The sequence below is a fragment of the Chinchilla lanigera genome, unplaced genomic scaffold (genome assembly GCF_000276665.1).
Source record: "Chinchilla lanigera isolate Chin_1 unplaced genomic scaffold, ChiLan1.0 scaffold00012, whole genome shotgun sequence".
Lineage (NCBI taxonomy): Eukaryota > Metazoa > Chordata > Mammalia > Rodentia > Chinchillidae > Chinchilla > Chinchilla lanigera.
In genome coordinates, this window is record NW_004955413.1 from 19,669,900 (window position 1) to 19,682,219 (window position 12,320).

Consider the following 12,320-nt stretch of genomic DNA (forward strand, 5'->3'; position numbering starts at 1 on the left):
GAATGGGAAAAAAAATTTCTCAGCTATTCCTCAGACAAAGGACTAATATCTAGAAGATATAAAGAATTCTAAAAGATTAGACCCCCCTCCACTAAATAAGGGACCCAATCAAAACTGAGCAACTGAAATGGACACTTCTCATAAGAAGAAGTACAAATGGCCAATAAGTATGTAAAAAAAGTCCAACATTCCTGGCTATGAGATACATGCAAATTAAAACAATATAGTGACGCTTTGGTTCACCAGTGCTTCTGTTTGCAAGCAATTCCATCAGGGAACAGAAGCATTTGGCAAAATTTTGCTCACATTTGGCAACTCTGCATCAGGTGATGAACATGACCTTGGCCATCTCCCCTGTACAAACAAGTATGTGGCCTCCTTCCCCAGAACTGTGCAACAAATTAAGTTGTGAACCTAGGTACCACTATACCGAGATTTCATCTTAGGCCAGAAAAAACGACAAACACTGAGAAATCAAATAACAAATGCTGGCAAGGCTGTGGGGGTAAAAGGAAACTTTCTACATTGTCAGTGGAAATATAAACCAGTACAACCATTATGGAAATCAGTATAGAAATTCTCCAAAAGACCTAACATTAGAAATTGCATTCAACCCAGCTATTCCCTTTGTAGATAAGATATCAGTCACATGTGCTGGTGTATGCCTGTAATCTCAGCACACAGGAGGCTGGGGGAGGAGGATCACAGCAAGTTTGACATCATCCTGGGCTACACAGTGCATTTCAAAGCCAGACTGTCCTACAGAGTGAGGCCTTGACTCAAAAAACAAACAAACAAACAAAAAAGAGTTAAAACATCGTATTGCACTGATACACGCATACCCATGTTTATAGCAGCACAAATCGTAATAACTAAATCTGTAAAACAGCCTATATATCCCACCGACAGATGACTCAATAACAAAAATCTTGTATTTATACACAATGGAATACTACTCAGCCATAAAGAAGGATAAACTTGAGTCATCTGTAGGAAAATAGATGTACCTTGAGACCACAATGTTAGTGAAATAACTCAGATACAATTCCCATTCCAAATGGGAATAGGATCAGAGTTGGAGGGAAAGAAGAGGGAGAGGGGTGGGGATGAAAACAGAATCAAGATGTCATGCACCAACTCCTCTCAAGGAATGTAATCAGTATGAAATGCAGACATGTACCAATAAACAGTGAAAACTGAAAACACACATTAACGCACTAATGTCTAGAAAGAAAGTCTTTCTGAATAGTGGTGAAAACAGCAACATTGTTATATGAAGTTAACGATCTTTCTTTTCCAAAAATATATCACAATTATACTTTTGCATTATCACTAACTTACTGTGTCTCAGATACTGTACCTGGTAATTTTTCAAAATCTGTGTAATAATAATACTTAACTATCACTGAATACTAACTCTGCCAGAGATAACAGCCAAGCAAAACAAAAAGCCTGTTGTTCCTTAGACATCCTTCTCCTATGCAGCACCAGTACTGTAAGGCTTCTAATAACTACAGAGCAACTGTGTTTCCTATTGCCACCCCCATGCCATTATATATCAGTTTAATAGAACAGAATACGCTCTGGTCTTGGAGACTCTGGTCCCAGTTCAGTTACTAATAATATGTTGGTTCTATTATTTACTTTTCTCTTGCTAGCATGTTTCACTACAAAATGAAGCTAATTCTGCCGGCCCTTCTAGGCTCACAGGATTGTCCAAGAAAGCCGTGAGATAACATATGTGAGAGATTGCTGGGAAGTATCCAACAACACACAGGATAATATCACATTTTAATACTAAAAAGACTTACCAGTACTCTTTCAGAGAACCATTTCTGTCATGTTAAGAATATAGCTAAATATCCATATTTGCATTTTGGTAATACAGGAAGCCTGGGAACGGAACAACTGGAAAACTTTCATTTTCCTAATTCTTTATGTATAGTTCTTATTAAAAACAAATTCTCATTTAACAATTTTATATGTGGGCTGCCGAAGTGAACACTTGTCAAATTTGTGCATAACATTTTATAGAAAACACAAAGGCCTACATGAACACCCTAAAATTTGCTTTTCTAAAGTCATTACTTGATGCCAGGATATTTCCTTGGGATTTGGTTCTATTTCTAGTGAGTCTGATACTAAAAGAGAAAAAAAAAAAAAAAAATAATTGTATTTAGGCCTTTGGATCCTGATTTCTGTTAAGTTTCTATTGAATTAATCTTTTGGATAATTTAAGTGATACTGAGCAATGTATTAAAAAGAACTCTACCCAGTCCCTGAGGTTGGTACTTCCTTTTATATTGCATTACACATGTAGAGCCATATTTGCTATCCCTTGAAAAGTTTTTCCCCACTTGTACCCAAAGAGCCATTTGGGGCAATTGAAAGTGTTTCATCAGCTCCAGATTCTAAGTTTCAGTACTTTAAATTGATCCTTTCTATGATACCACTGAAGTTAAAAACAAAGACAGGAAGGCTTGCCGTCAATGATCACAAATCACACACTATCAAAGAAACAGAATGACAAGATTTAAAAGTTACTGTGTCACAGTTACTCTGGAAATTGCTATTTTAACTAAAATACAGTTTGACAGCACAGTTTTAAACCCCTAAATGCTTAGAGATTTTATCTCACTAATAAACTTGTGGCTTCATAAACCCACAAAGCTCCCGAGATACTATCTGATTTGAAAAGGGTGTGAGCCTGCCAGGTGTGAGGAAGCAGATGCGATCTACGGATTGGTGAACCGCAAAGTGCCTATCTATTTTCAGAGATTATAGGGATGGCGCTGGTGCCATTGGTTAAGATAGTAAATTGATTTCTTCAATAAACTAGTGCTCTCACTCACTCACCACAATTTTCTAAAATTGCCCTTTTGATCTGAAGCTTCCAATCCTGGTCAGACGTAATTTTTTATTTTGGAACACTGAAATCTGTACTCTCAGCTATTTTTTCCTTACATGACCAGAAACATAAACCTTTCTCTCCTCATTCACTCCACTGAAGTGGAGTGCTTCTTCTTAAATGTACAGTACTTCCATGGTGACCGACCTTTTTAAGAGAGATAAAATCTTAACAACTAATATTTCATAACTTTAGAGGGATGTTGTAAATAGGAGGGATGTACTTAGCAGCTAAATTGTAATTAAGGAGTGGCTCAGAGACGATGTTCACAAGCTTTGGCTTCCCTTTGATGCCACCTGAAATTTGCACTCTGCATATAAAAATCAGTGTTTGCAAAAGTATATAAAGTATGTGTGTTTATGCATATTTATGGGTGTGAATATAAGCATATATGTATATGCTGATATTCAGTGCTTCGAAATGTGTATTGTTTTGTCTTCTACCATTACTTCTAGTAAGGGTTAATGTTTTTGGAAACTTGCTATGTATGTACAGGTATGCTTTTAATCACTATGGATTAGTAAAAGCCTATAATATTGAAAACTATTATTAATCCCACTTTACTGATAAAAAGCTAAGGTGTAGAGAGTTTATATCACTTGTCAAAGTCCCACAGCTAGTAAAGGTGCAAAGAACGTAAGTTCTTCAAAGGGAAGCATGTTGACATGAACACTGCAGTGTGTGGGGGGAATATGTCTTTCTTGACAGTCTAGGGATTAAGCACTTAAAGGATGGAGTTGCGCTGATGAATTCAGGACAGCTGTTAGGGCAGGGACAATGGCTGTGATACTGGCACAACACTGACAGTGCTGACAATGGTAAAGATGATATCAGCTATGCAGTGAGTACAACTCTTCAGTCATTGTGCAAAGGACCTTATTTCTCCTTTAATGCTCAAGAACAATTCTGGGAGGTAGTACTGTATCTTTCTCTCCTGCAGGGGAAAGTTGATATTCCGTTAATAGCTGACCCAAAGTCGTATGACTAATAAATGAAAAGAGAGAATTATGCACAAATTCTCCAACTCCAGCACCCCAACTCCTAATAATTATAGTGTTTTCCCTGCAAACTAATAAAAGATATCTAACACTTACAGAACTCTACTTAGGTTCCAGGTGCTGTCCCAAGTGCCTTTACACATAATTTTCTCATGGACAGCTGTGAAACAAGTTGTACAATTTTTCAGCATGGGGGTTTAATTTATTCATTCAATTAACTATTTCACTAAAAGTATTTGACCAGTTCAGATTCTATTTTGGATGCTGAAAATAGAACAGTAAAAAAAAAAAGACGTGATTCTTGCCCTCACAGTACTCACAATCAAAAGAGAAACTGAGGCAGGTAGAAAGAGTGAAATTGCTCAAATCACAAAACAGCCAACTGGCACACGGGAGACCTAGACATGGGCAGGTTGCAAATCTCATTCTTCTTTAAATATCTGCGTCATACTCACAGAAGTGAAGAAAAACCTAGGCAAACAATTCAACCAGAAAATGAAATTATGTCAATCAGAAGCCATATGAGTTTAAAATACAGATCTGTTTGGTGAATAGTACTCCAAATTCTGGTAAAAACTGGTCAGTGTTGACTGCAAATCATTCTGGTCCATCATTCTAATTCTATAAAAGCTCCACAGAGTTTTCAGGAGCGTTTTCAGTACACAAAACTGTAAAAGATATGAAAGATGTATGAGAGTACTTCCCCATTCATGGGAAACATCCTCTTATATTACTTCTTATCCTTACTAATACTATGCTATAATAGTATTTACATTAATCATAATATTCCCATGCCGGGTGTGGTGGTGCACACCTGTAATCCCAGCACTCGGGAGGATGAGGTAGGACAATAGTTGTGAGTTTGAGACCAGCCTGGGCTACAAAGTGAGCTCAAAGGCAGCCTGAACTGCGTAGTGAGACCCTGTCTCAAAAAAAATGACAAAATGATAATAATAACAATAATAATAATAATAAAATAATATTCCCATTATACCACACTCCATGCAAAAGTTCATGGAGTTTTGTTTTATTTTAAGCCCTGGATCTTCTTTGTCCCAGACTTCTTCCATGCCTTGAAGAAGAGAAGAAGAAAGGAAGAAAGAGGAAGGGACAATACTGTCAGTAATCAAGAGATCTGAGATGGCACTTATGACTCCAAAGATCTCTAAATTAGTATTTTGGGAACTACCCTTCCCCCTTGAAATTCCCAATATGTAGCACATTAGCTTGATCCTTCAAGGATCTTGGTATAGGCTCAAATCTATAAAATACGTGCCAGTTGCTTTGCACCTGAGTTCCAGACACGCTGACATACCCCAGTGGCTGGTAGAAAGAAGCAGCAGTGACTATGGTACAATGTGGCCAAAGATTTCCAAAGCCCAACATTCTGCATGGGAGACCTTCTTGCTGTGTCACACAGTGGGCAGTTCATTCATCACTTTCTGAAGGCAACATTTCCACCCTAGCTGGACATCAGAGCTACCCAAGATCTTCTCAAAAAATGCCACGTGTGAGGCCCAAAGTCTGTTAAATCAAATGCTTAATGATGGAGTCCAAGAAATCTAGACTTCTTGAAGCATGCAATATAATTTGATGCAGTCAGGTGGAGCATCTGCCCCCAGAGATCTGACAATCGTTTTTCCACAAGCCAAAATATGTGTACCATTTTTAAAGTGCATGAAAGGAATTCAATCCATTTATGAAAGGATTTTAGTTACTACAACCACCAAAAAAATTTTCCATCCTTCATATATTATTTAAACCCACTCCCTTTATTTAAATCCTTGGTGATGAGAAGAAGCTGGCCTTGATCTTCTGTTAAGAAAAATGGAGTGAAAAAAGATATAGGTCCCAATTCAAATCTGATGCCACACCATATCCTAACCTAAATTTCCAAAGGCAAAAAGCATTAATAGATATTTCCATTCATTTCTTTGCTATTCATTCAACACTTACTGAACACACAATCTATATCTGAGAGCTTACTGAACCCACAATCTATATCAGTCCCTGTGAAAACCAGGAAGTAACTGGCAATGACAATGTTCGCTCTACACTTAAGACGCATACAATTTAGTGCGGAAGAGAGACAGAAATGAACACAATTATTCGTACAGTGTACGGGTTATAACGAAGCCACACGCAGCCTGCAGTGAGAACACCAAAGCAGAGGCTGAACTCATCCTGCAGCATCAGGGAAGACTTGCTGGAAGGTAAGTTGCTTATGTTGAAACTTGAAGAATGAGTATGAGTTAGCTGGGCCAAGAAAGGAGGAAGGAAACTGCGGGCAGAGAAAACAACAGGTGCAAATGCAGGGAGGCAGAGAAAAAAATGGTACATGCAGAAGTCACAAGTAATACAGTCTTTCTGGAGCAGAAGTTTTCTCAGCATAGGAGAGGGGAAAGACGAGGCTGGGATCAGATCCCGGTGGCCTATTACGTCACACAGGAAGTTGGGATTTTATCCCGGATATGACGGAGAGCTCCTCAATAACTGTAATGGAGTTATACAGTCAGATTTTCGTGTTGAAGACTCACCTGCAGAGTGGATGGGAGGTTTAGAAAGAAGCCATACTACAGGCAAAAGGCAGTGGAGTGGCTGATCCTGATCCTTGCCGATGAAGAAGATTTTATAGATACTGAGGAGCTGGAACTGTCAGAACTTGGTGAATGAGTAGATGCGCAAGAGTAACAAGATAACCTGGGCCTTCCAGGAGGCTGGAGAGGGGCAGCACAGTGTACAGCAGACGAGTGCACGCTCTTGGCTGGGCTATGCTGTGGAAAGTCAGGCAGGTCATTGAATCCCTCTGCCCGGGTATTTACTCTGTCTGCCGCTTCATCTGTAAAAAGGGGATGGACACATGATATATGCCTTCCTCATAAGGCCACTGTAAGGACAAAACCAGTCCATCCTAACATGTAAAGTACACAGAACAGTATTTAGAGCATAGTAAGTACTATGTTAGTGTTGGCTTACTGCAACACTAACATATGGATGTCACGGTCTCCTGGGATTTGCTGATTTCTTAGGCTTGGCCCCCGATGTTAGAAATGTGTAAGTCCTATCCCAGACCTGGGAGAACCCAGAATTCTCCCACGTGCTCTCAGGTGACAAGAGGGTTTAACAAAACAGAACACAGTGCCATAAAATCTTTGGTCTTAAATTCCTAAGATACCCTCTTCTAGTCTTATTCTTTTGTTGTTGTTGTTGTTAATTCTTACATGGCTAAAGCCTCAGTGCTCAAAGTCTGTATTGTGTGTATGTTGTCCATAACCTATACTTTTAAGTGTTGTAAACTATTCATATTTCTTAACAGTTTAGAAGCATGTGGTATTATGGAGACAATGTATGAATTATGGGTCACTGGAAAATACATGGTGATTGGGATTTTATCCCGGATGTGACGGAGAGCTTCTTCAAAGTTTTATTTAATGGTAACATACCTATAATTACTTTTTTCTTCCAAACTAGGAAAAAGATGGTTCAATACTACCTTTTAGCTGGGAGTGGAAGCACATGTCTATCCACCAGCAAGTATACCAGTTACTTCACAGACTGAGGTGAAGAACGGGCAGGTTCAAGTCCAGCCTAGGCAACGTTAGTGAGACCCTGCCTCACAATTTTAAAAAGTGTTTAAAAGGTTGTTTAGTGATACAGTGCTTGCATAGCAAAGATAGTTTAGTGGTACAGTGCTTGCATAGCATGTGGAAGGCCGTGTGTTCAAAACCCAATACCCACAATGTAAAATCTTCACATGTATATGTAAAATATTTATGTTAAGTCTTGTATAGTTTTTACATATATATGTACATTCAAAGTACCTAACTGAAATCTGTGGTAGAATTTCTATTGTTTTCAATTTTTACAAATTCATAGTCTATTTCACACACAATAAATTCAGTGGTTTTTCACTCTATTTGTGTTTGAGTGAAATTTGTTTGACAAAAATAAATAAAAAGAAATTTCTTTGATAGTATTTAATAGTCATGTGTTCTTAAAGTCATCTGAATAATTTATTTCTATTTTAAATGATCTATTAGAAATGAAAAAAGCATTTTTACAAATGTATATGTATATAATTAGTATTATGATTACAGCTATTTAAAATATATGCTTAATAAACACACTGGAAAGAAAGTTTTAAAATGTACTCCTATTTCTGTCCCATTTCCATTTTCTTGATCTGTAGGGGCTCTCCTGATGCTTTTCAAAAGAGATGAATTGTTTCCATGTTAAACATCACCTTTCCTAGCTGCTAGCTCCTCCTTAAGCTTCACAATTGGAACTTCCCTTCCTTTGTTTCATCTTTGGTTCCTCCACTCACACTCTAAGGTTCTATACTTGGCATCTCCTTCTTTATAGGTCTTTATTTATGGACCGCATCCCCCTCGCACATTACTGTTCTAGATTCACAGCTTCACGATGTTTTTTACTTAACTCAAACTTTTAGAGCCTCAAGTGCCTACAAAAACGAACCATTTTCTGTTATGCCCCAGGTGAGCTCTTTATGAGAACATTAGACAACAAGACAAAACAAAATTCCCCAGACACATGCAACTTATCAATAGACACCTATTCTCTGTGGAGTGAAGAAATCTGGTTTTACTTTGTAAAGTTCACACGGTGGGTGCTCAATAAACTATACTGAGCCTTAAATTACGATGCTGGATATCCACAGCGGAGGATGAAGGCTGCATACCAAAAACCTTTTCCTCCATCAAGCTAACTGATTACAATTGGAGTTTCCTCAAATGAGCTTGTTTGATAATTTGTCTCATTACTACTGAAAAGGAAATGGAAATCAAGGACTTGAGGGCAGGAAGCAGTAAGCAAATATGATCAAAGGTTAGGTTGGCTTACTGCAAAATAACAAAAAAGACTGGGGTAGTATCAAATAAAACATGTATAATTAATAAATGCTTAAACTTATAATTAGGCTAGTGTACGCAAGTATTACAAACCATATAAAATAACTGTGTGTGAATAATCTTAAGATCATCAAGTTCAGATTTCTTTAAATGCAAACCAAAGTAGAGATAATACAGAAAACCGATGCTGAGCGCCATTTATTACTTTCCTAGTAATTTTAGGTTTAGAATGTACTTTGAATTTGATTGCCCAATTACCCACATCTATATTATATCATCTCTAACATCATTACAACATCAGCCTCAATCTTGTGGGAAGGACTGTAAACAAAGGCCAGTTGACTAAAGATAGATCATTACTGACACATCCACAATAAGGGAGGTAGCTAAGAGTAATGAGTATAATCAAGAGAAGTAAATTTAGGCTAAATACCAAGAAAGAATGTTCAACAGTGAAGACAGATTACAGCAGGAAACTTCCCGGTGATAAAGATCGCTGAAACGCTTCAATCCATTAAGAAGAGCTTTTCATTCAGAAGAGTATTTGATAAAGGATTCCAACTGTTGAGAGAATTAGGAAGGGTGGGAGACAGAAACTATTTTTACGTTGAAAAGTTAAACAGAAATAGGGTGACTGAGTTCTTCACAAAACAGGAAAATGTGGTTCTGCAAACCAATCTCATCTGACACGTATTAGGAAACAATAATCATGGAATGCATTTGGAATCAGAATAATGGGAGTTCAAATCTCACTTCAGTCACCTAACAGTAAGTAAATTTAGCAAAGGAACCTTTCCAAACCTCCGTTTCCTCAAATGAAAATAAGCCAGGAAAGGCTGGCTCAGAGAATTACTGTAAAATCTAAACATGATAATATGTATTAATACGAGAATTAAACGTAAAGCACAGAATCCTGCCTGGATTACTGTAGCTATTTAATAAATAGGAGCTCTTATTATTAGATTTTTCAGCCCTAAATAAGTGAGGCATTTTGACCCATTACTCTAAGGACTTTTTTTCTTCAAAGTGGCCAATCAAATTCTGGTGTGGTTTTACAGATGATCATATTTCTTAAATCCAAAGTCTTTCCAGAAATCCAATGAGGTAATGAGATAGCTGCTCTGAGCTAGGCATGGTGGCAGAAACCTGTAATCCCAGCACTCTGGGAAGTTGAGACAGGAGGATCTTAAGTTTGCGCTCAACATGGACAATTTGGCAACTTAGCAATATTCTATCTCAAAATTAAAAAAAACTGAGGATGTTGTTTAGTGCCAAAGCCTGGATTCGATCCCCAGTACTGAGGCAGGAGATTAGGGCATGGCAGAGTGGCTGGGCAAATGTGTATGAGCTACTAAATGCAAAGTACCAGGACACAGGCACACAACAGCTCCCAAAACTGCACATGCAGCCAATGGGAATGCTGTCTTCAGTTCTTCTTGCCAGAACTGAAATGGGACGGCCTGGACCTAACATGAGCCTGAGGAGTGGGAGATACAAAAAGAGAGTAGCCATCCTGCTCTGTGCTGCAGCACTCTCTCCTCCACACTAGCGCTCCCCCATGCTGTGGAGCACACTTTTTTCCTACCCGACCCAACCTTGCTTTGCAGAGCACATTTCTCTTCCTACCTTTAAGCAATGTAAAACCTCACTACCTTTTGCACTTGTTCTGTCTAATGCTCTGTTCAAGAAAAAAGAATCTAGAAACCACCTCTGAAAGAAGACCCCAGAACCCCAGAAACCGGTAACAGTACTCAAAGGAAAAAAGAAAAAGATAGTTGCTCCTATTTAACATTCGTTCACCATATTTGCATATGTCCAGACAGCTGGATCATTTGCCCTCTGACACCCCTTGTCACCTCTTCTTTTCTCTTCAGTGGAAAAAATGAATTCTAAATTTCAAACTTCAGTAAACCAGAATGTTAAAAAGTATTACTGGCAATATTAGTTGTATATTATTTACTTTATCTGACTATACCATTAGAAATTTTGGTATAAATGCCCAGTATAAAAAATTATGTGCATGTATATTATCAAGACTTTCTATTTGAGAAGCACTATATCCTGAACATAACCTTTCTGTATAGATGACAATGCCGTAATCACCTTTACTCCAAACATGAATTATCATTTCAGAGTACTGCCATTGTTAAAGATGTAGGGGACTCATGCAGCTCATACTGATCTTTACGGTTCTTTTATATTAAATAAATAACTAAAATTTAAATTTAAGATGTATTCTATATTTAAATGAGGGTGAGAAAGGCTCACAGTGCTGATAAATTTAGTATTTTTCTAGAGGGTTGGGAAATTGATAACAATAAAAATTTTAGGTATGCCAGGCGTGGTGGCACACACCTGCAATCCCAGCATTCAGGAGGCTGAGGCAGGAGGATCGTTTCGAGTTTGAGGCCAGCCTGAGCTACAAAGTAAGCTCAAGGGCAGCTTGAACTGCATAGTGAGACTCTATCTCAAAAAGACAAAAAAAAATTTCAGGGTGTGTTCCTAACGGAATTAGTAAGTATACTGTACACTCCAATTTAGAAAAGCATAAATGAACCAATTAAATGAAAATGATGTAGCTTTCAGACATCAGTTATATTATCAAAAAGTTCTTCAATAAGTTTATGCACTTTTAATAAGCAACAGCATTAGTAAAAAAAACTTAGAAAAATGAGAACCCTGATGCATTCAGAGCCTATAGATCTAAACCAGACAAAACAAAGCCTCATAAATGTGTTTATTCATTAATTCTTAAAAAGCCAGACTTTGAGTTGTTATCATGTCACCTGGCACCAAACCATACTCAATTTAGAGCAACTACAAAGTGGAACCCATAGTCTACATTGGCAGGGTTTTTGATCACGCTAATTAACAGCCATTTTGTTTAAAATAAACAGATACGAGTCTAATTGCCTTTTTTACATAAGAAAGAGAAGATCTTAAAAGTAAAAACATGCAAAAGGAAAGATCAGAAAAACGCCACTCAGACAGCTAAGCAAAGTATGTGTGAGGAACCCGAAGTCTGAGCTGCTCTTCAGACTGACAGCCCAGCGCAGCCAAGGGGATTTAGTGCTCAGAAAAAGGAAAGGGAGCCCAGAGGTGTGTGACCTGCAGCTAACTGCCCATCTTGTATCCCCTCCCCACTCAGAGCCCCCATACCTTTGCTGCAATGTGATCGGCAGTGGCAAGCTTGATCATCCTAATTAGGACAAAATCTCTTACTACAGGCAAATCACTCCTTCTACCGTCAGAGGCATACAGTGCCAGAGGAGGAAGCAATGCCACTGCAAAGTTGAAAGACAAACTGTGGGCTGGTGTGTTCAGTCCCAGATGTTTTACTTGAATTGTGTGTTCAAACAAATGGGCCCCGAGACCGGTGGCCTGCTTTCGAAGACCCTCAAATGGTTGTTTAACATAAAGTTGATTGTACTCGGCTCCATGGGATCTATTTTGATTTAAACACCAACAGCTGAGTTTGTGTGCATGCTGAATTTTCATCTCCCTAGTCTGTCAAAGCAGTTCCTGGAGACGTTCAGAGAAGTCTTC

General features: G+C 38.2%; 1 protein-coding gene across 1 annotated transcript in view; it reads right to left on the minus strand.

The window, feature by feature from the left end:
* Sox5 (SRY (sex determining region Y)-box 5) overlaps positions 1-6,472 on the minus strand; it is an 844,441-nt gene extending 837,969 nt beyond the window's left edge. Inside the window, exon 1 of the mRNA XM_005379086.1 lies at positions 6,444-6,472. The gene's annotated coding sequence lies outside the window, so the exon portion shown is untranslated. The remainder of the gene's footprint in view (positions 1-6,443) is intronic.
* Between the last annotated feature and the right edge of the window lie 5,848 nt (positions 6,473-12,320).